Here is a 7,549-nt window from a genome sequence, read left to right on the forward strand (position 1 = left end):
GAAATAAAGGCAAAATGTGTGTCAAATAAGATTTGAATGATCAACTGTCTGGTGAGGGAACAGGGTCATGCACCTTGGGATGAACAATGAGTAATCTTACTGCTTACACACTACAAAACCTCTTCTCTGTAACAACTGGGACTTTGTTGCAATAGTGGAGCGCTGTGTCTTTAAGGAAGATGCGACATGAGTTCTCAAATCAGCTAAATGCATAAAAGGCATATGACTCAATTTCTACTAATAAAAAAAATAGGTGTGATTATTTATACTTTACAATACTAGTAATACTTATATCCATAGTGTATTGATATACTATATGACATTATATGCGCGCGTAAATTAGAGAGCACACTAGGAGAGAGAAAGAATTACTTGTGTCACGAATTTCTATGCTGTCTGTCTTCTCATTCAAAACTCTCTCTGTATCACAATGTGATTTTTTAGGTAATAATGCAAAGTAAAGAGCTGAAAATTGTTGCCAAAACCTGATAATCTCGAAAAATGTGCGCGACGGGGGCAAGTAAGTTCGAGGATTGTTAGCGTGAACGCGATATTTTAATTCAGTTTGTTGAAGAGAGAGATCTGCTGAGTATACTTGCACTCGTGTATGTCACAAGAGGACATTCAAGTTATTTATAAAGACCATTAATGAGAAGAAAATATTCCTAAATCTTTGACACAAGCACCATTTGTTAGAGATCTGAAGACATCAGCATATAAGTGACTCGTGATAATCAGCACAATGTGAACTTTTCAAATCGAGTGAGAATGAATATTTTTTACAATCTAACGTGGAAATATCCATGAGATTACTGAAATAAAATCTTGTTGGCTTCCTTGTACTCATATCTGTTCCATCAGAAAACCTCGGTGCCGGTTTAAATCTTCGTATGAGTTAGAAACACACTACAGAAACAATGACTCAGGTGTCAGGTTTGGGTGGGAGATTTTGGGGCATTATATTCAAGTGTACCATATCGTATGCACGGTTCAGAACTCGAGACCACGGCTCTTTCCCTAGATTACACGTATCTCCTGTAGAGATCCTCCCTGTGCAAATCTGCCAAAAACTCTTAAATCGGAGCTAAAGATATGCCAGAGCCCTGATTTAGCTGAGTAGAGACAGGAAACTTGATAATAGGGCCTATATTAGGATCATAGATGAGACTCGACTATCACCTGAGATAGTCACCATTCACTGTGTCGGAAACGCAGAACTCGAAGAGGCTACGCGACATCTAATATGAGGGATAAATCTAAACTCTCAGATCTCTCGTGCATTTCATCTAGCATTGGCTAGAATAAGTCATCATATGGAAGCATTAATTCCTGGCGGCTAGCATTCAGCAACTAAATACGTGTTTGCTCAAAGGACTATGTGGCGTATACATACGGTCAGCAACAGTTACGAGTGGAAATCGTGGCTATGTGGTTATGCTAGGTCCATGGTATCTAAAACAAATCCATTTTTGTTATGTATATGATTACAAATGACGAATCAAGGCATTAGTACATTGATGCTTGTATATTTAGGATATCAGGGAAATGAGGACCTACTGATGGATTGGTACATATACTGAGACTCAGCTCGTTCAATAAAGGAAAAGATAAGACGAAACCTGAACAGACTGGACAAATCAACATTAAAATTTAACTCACAGGAAGTGATGGAGATCTAAACACTGGAGATACGATAGAAGCCACGTCAAAGGGCTCCCTCAAATGTCTGATTGATTATGTTGTCGAGGTATGCACCAATCGTGCTCACTTCTTATATCACCTCAGAACCTTGTCTGACTCAGGAGGAATATCAAATACCCACATGTACTAGATTAGGCTCTCTTACAGTGGAATGCAGCGAGCGGGAGGGTGGCGTACTCTTTGGCTAGAGAGTACTGTGCGAGACTTGTTAAAATCTCGACATCGCAGTTTTGGTCAAATAAGGAATCTCAGTGTAGATAAATTATTTAATGAAAAGTCATAATCTTTCAATGGCTAGACCACCTGCAGAACATCTTGAAAATACTGCTAGGTGGGCGGATATAGAAATATATTATAAAATCTATAGACTATAATACACGCAGAACACACTTCTGTAGACATGCAAAAACAGCGGACCGCTTAAGCACCCTACTAATCGTCCGAAAAACCAAAGTGCTTATATGCTAGCTATTGCGACTTCTTGTGCATTAGAAAAGTCATGCCCTTGATGTATAGAGCTTTCGCGAGGCTGCAGGGAGAAAGTGAGTTGTTGCTCGCTATATTACATAGAGCTGGACTCTAGTCCCTCTGACTGCCTGAGCTGCTGGCCCATTGACGCTCATGGAGTACTCTCTGCTAATGTCGACCCATACTGCCTTTCTCCTCCTTTCAGTAATCTCCGTGACTCCCATTCCATGTCTGCTGTGTATCTCCAGTCCACGCCATTTTGATTTGGGAAGAGCAGGGTGGAGTGTACAACAATCTTTATATTTGTCTTGAACTTCCTGAAAAAATAGTAGTAACTTTACAGTTCAACTTTTTTTCTGAATATCTGCATATAAAAGCACTCAAATAAGGCATGGGGTATGATTTTATCCTAGCTCTTCAGCAAATATACTAGCAATTCCCCGGCTGCACTTGTTTGACATGATTCTTCTCATCTTATACGCTACCTTGAAATTAAAACGGGGTACCCACACGGGAGTCGAACCACAATGAAGTCCCATGACATGACTTTGCATCCTCGTGAGGGAACAAGAAGGTTTACATCACATAATCAATCTCTTCCCATGAACACTGTCGTTTCTCTGAACCCGCCACGGGATTCTGCCGGCCACAAGCCAGTCGTTTTTGCGGAGGGCTTGTCCCCACCTCCAAAAACTAAACCTAGAGAGCGCCTCGGAAGCCGCCCCTGCATCGTTATGAGAGCCTCACGAAGTCGGCGCAGCACACATGGCCAGGATCAGGTCGTCGCGCAGCAAGCGCGAATACGCGAAGCCGAGGCTTGACTCCTCCAGCGCGCTATGGGGGCCAAGCAGGCGAACGTGTTGCTAATGCCTTGGCTACCGGATGCAGACGCTGTGAGCTATCGGCCAAGTGGAAGTGGAGCTGAACTCGCCTGGACTTGCAGCCCTGCCCCCTACACAGGGCTCTGAGCGGGGCGAGCTCAGGCCCCGCCAAGCACACTGCGTGCTGTTTCAGGGAAGCTGCTGGATGCGCTGAGCTCTGGAGAGGGGCCGGGGAGGGAGCCTCAGCCATTCTCAGGGGGGCCCCTCCGGAGCCCAGGGCCGGGGCAAATTGCCCATTGTCCCCCTCTGGGTGGCCCTGAGTGTTAAACCAGAGCAGAACGCGCAGCACATCATACAAGCATGCCAGCAGACAAGGCTGGCGCCTACAGTTAATGATACAACTCTTAACCTGGATATTGCACAACATGAGCACAGTTGTCGCGCAACACTATGGTGTAGAAGTGTCGATACTATTGTGATGATTTGAGCTGCAGATTTCCACTAGCATGTGACGTGGAGTGGAGGAGGGGAGTGCTGCCTCTAGCACTAGGGAATCAACCGAGCTCATGGAGGATGCTCTCTAATTAAGTGCCTCACATGCTCCTGAAAGTATCTAGGTAGGAAGTCCTAGTAAACTATGTTGAGTAGAGCATTTGGTGGAGACCCACACAAAACTTAGCTCTGGTATACTATTCTCTCTACAACTTGTTACACAACACACGAATAGAAATAGCAGAAGCAAAGCAGGGAAGTGTTTACCTGCACTCATTGTCACAATTTGATATGGTCGCGAGGAGCGCAATGGACCCGGCTGGTGAGTTTGGTGTGCAGGCCCGTCCTTCCTGGAGGCGAGAACAGAGGCGGCACCGTCTAGGACAAGAGCGCTCGAGGCGGAGTGATAACACAAGCAAGGGCATGTTAGGAGCGTATGGAGGTCCAGGAAACGGCCAGGTTTCCAGCCAGAGACGCAGCAGGCGACAGTCAGGAACCGTGCCAGAGCCTCTACGCCGATATGAATACTATCTGGCTTTCAGGGCTGCCTGTGGCGAGTCTACGCTAGGAATACTGCTCGTGCATGAATTGCACGACACATCGCCGGAGGTAGTCCACCAAACACTACGCCGTATACCTGACACACAATTCGGTCGCCTCTGTCGCATCCGCGGATTGCTTTGGGTGGCCAGCATTCTCGTGGCCTAGGTGCTTGACAACGCTCATCGACTGGTAAGGCCCGTGGGAAGATCCACTCAGCATCAAGATGATCCTTGTCCCTCGACCTAAAGCTCCCAACCGCTGCTCCTCGGCATCCCCCCCACACGACAGCCTGGCTAAGCTCTGCAGGGCGGCCGTGACGCAAAGGCCCACGGGAGCCGTGGCCGCCATCACACACTCGATTGTTGCCAGAATCCTTCATGCTAGCTTTCTGACGTAGGGACCTTACCTAGTTACAATCTCCTTGGACAAATCGACGCAGCTCAGGGAGGGCCTGGACGCAGGCGCGACAGCCCATCGTCGCACGGAAATAGTGGTCGCTACTCTAGACCTCGAGTGTTTTTCGCCTGCGTGGTACTGGTACACGGTCCATGATACGATCTCAGATTGGCTGTTTAATAATGCTCGTTCCGTGCTATGGTTCAGGTGCGGTTCTGGAGTATTCGGTACAAGTGGGGGTGGGGGACAGGCCCTACGCGGCGGCCTTGTTGCACAAATACGTGACTGGTAATCTACAAGGAAGGGTTCCAGTCCAAGGGCATTGAACAGGTGTATTACTGTTGAAAAAAGAATATATTTTGGGCTCTTAACATTGTTGCATTAGATCATGACAGGCTGCAGCTGGGGTCTGAGACCCATGCTCCAGCCCAGCCCAAACGTCTGCATGACATTTATAGCCCTGTGAACGGCGTCAGCTGACTGGAATATGAAGAACTTTAATATAGGCAAACTTTAAGGTCCTCTTTTAATTTATGAGTCACCCCTATTTAGCATATTCCAGTGCCCCTAGAGATTCCCCAAAACATTGTGAGCAGTTGGTGGGTGCTTGCTATAGAATTCAAACTCTGAAGGACGCCTGTCCCATTCTAAATACAAGAATCTAGCCTTCTTCGGTGCTTGCCATGATCCTTCAGTAGGTGTATGCGCCGGCGTGCACGTTCGTCGTGAGACTTTTAACCCTAGCCAACTCCAGTGGCGCGGAGTCGCCCCTAGCAGTGGCGCCCCATGGCGGGGGTTTGGGAATTTATATACCGCTGCCCCCGGCCGCGCCCCGTCTCTCTTCCTTCTTACCGCGTGTCGGTCGTTGAACTGTGGAGCGCGGCAATAGTGACTCCACGTCCCTAGCTTCTCCATGTTCATCGTTACAGTTTTCTAGTGTTAGTTGTAGTTTACTTAGGTTATAATTAGGTTGTAGTTTAGTTATAGTTCTTGTATTATATATAGTTAGTTAGGGGTTGGGGCTCAGGCCCTCTCCCGCGCCCAGGGCTGGGCTGATGCCTGGTTCGCCGGGATTCATAGCGTGCTCGCTTGAAAAAAGCCGATGCCAACAGTGATCCCCCACGACGCCTGTTAAAAGTCGACCTGGAGGGAATCACACGTCTCGGAGAAGTGCCGCATCTGCAAAGGCTTCGGCCGCGAACTAAGAAGCGAGCGAGCCAGACGCTCCGGACGCTCCTTATGGAAGCGGCACTTCACCTCGCGCCTTGCAGCCGAGCGCGGCTCCGGCAACCGGATCTTCCGGCACCAGCGAAACCAGTCAGCGGGCACACACCCTTCTCCGCACCAGCTCCTGGGAGAGGCCCTTGTCATCCTCACCCCGGCTAGACAGCCCGGAAGAGAGCAACCGACGCTGAGCCGGCTCGTGCTGGCGCAGGGGTTCGTGAACGCCCCGGGCCGGCGGGTCCGTCGGTTCCGATCCCGTCTTTAGCTCCGCCAAGATCTGGGTAGAGCTCTCAGCCCGTCCACGGACCGAGACATGTCTCGTCGCAAGGACCTTATTGCCTTGAACGCGAGCTGGCGCCCCACCCCGGCACCGCGCTGCGGGTTGTAACTGTTTTCCAAAAGGGGGCAAACCGACCCGGATGCGAGCACATACCGTCCCGATTCTCCGGTCACGGCACCGACAGCGTCCGCAGAAAGCACCAAGATCCCAGAGAGAGTTCTGTTCGAGGCGCCCTCGCGTCCGGCACCGCTCTCCTCCGGCGGCACGGTGTTACTGCGGCGGCCGTTTATACGCTCACACGTCGTCCATACTCCCAGCACCGCTCCGGCTCAGCCACGCGTACCGACACGCGACCTCGAGGAGCCATTCACGGCACCAAGGCTCCAGATCGCCGGTCGACCTCCCGGACCGCGCTGGTGGCAGTCCCAGTCCAGATCCGGACCGGTACCAGCTCCGGCACGCTCCCCGGCACCGATGGAGGCCGTCGCCATCAAGGCGCTGGACTCGACGTCTTCCGTGTTCCGCCCCGTGGCCCGACAGGGTTTCGTCTCTTCAGGCAGCGGACAGCTGTCCTGGACGTTGAGCAGGCCTGCCGCCCCTCTTTCCATGAGGGTCACCAGGAACATGGTCACAGCAGTGGTTTCTGGCACCCTGGGCATATCAGCAAGCCCAGGCGCCTCTCAGCCAATTCCACCACGTACGTCTGGTCAGCGTAGGGCTGAGGCTTACTGTTGTCACGCCCCACACCATCCCTGCAGAGAACATCCGGTCCCACCGCCCGGACTGAACCCCGCTAGGTGCCAGAGACAGCCATCCATCCTGCAGCCGCACCTGACCACTTCTGCCAGGTCTCTCCTCGCATCCTCGACCGGCATGAAGCGGTGAAGCGGGGAACGACAACCACCGTCCCCCCCGCATAAGACTCAGCACACCAGGATTCCTCAGCGCGCGTGCATCAAACACATGGCATCCAAGCTGAGGAGGTCTCCGAGGTTGCAGACCTGGTCGGCACAGATCTCGGCAGATGCGCCCACCTTGTGCTTGCCTACCCTTAAGACCATACAAGCCAACCGCCACCCACCATCTGGCATCACTGGCTTCGTCTCCCCCCCGTCTGCTCAGGGTCGTGGAGCGGCAAATATATGGTCCTCGAGAGGGATACGATCTGTAGCTGCATCCAGCTCCCATTGTCCCTCGTCGTTCAATCTCAGGTGAACGAGAGGCCAGCTGGGCAAGAAGCATCTCGGCCCAGTCTAGGGAGGTGCGAACTGTTGGATCCTGCTCATGCCATAAGGTCTACTCGCAGGAGCGTTACAGCTGCGGGTTTCGATCACCCCAGCCCTGCCAGCGCTATCTATATAACACCTGGAGGGGCTGATAATTTAGGGAGCTTCTCCACACGTAGATGCTGAACAAAGAGTTCAGTGCCTAACTGGACGATAGGAGAAGGTCGCGCACGTTCGCTGCAGGCGTCGTTTACGAGAGACTTCCAGCCGCGCAGGCCCTCGGCCTCGGATCACTTGCGCCGCATCTCCTGCTACAGGTCTCTGGTCTCCTCCGGAACTCCGAGAACACAATCAGATCTCTTCCGTTTGATGGGCCAGGGCCTGTTTCTGCATAGACA

This window comes from Chelonoidis abingdonii, chromosome 20 (genome assembly GCF_003597395.2).
Source record: "Chelonoidis abingdonii isolate Lonesome George chromosome 20, CheloAbing_2.0, whole genome shotgun sequence".
In the NCBI taxonomy this organism is placed as follows: Eukaryota; Metazoa; Chordata; order Testudines; family Testudinidae; genus Chelonoidis; species Chelonoidis abingdonii.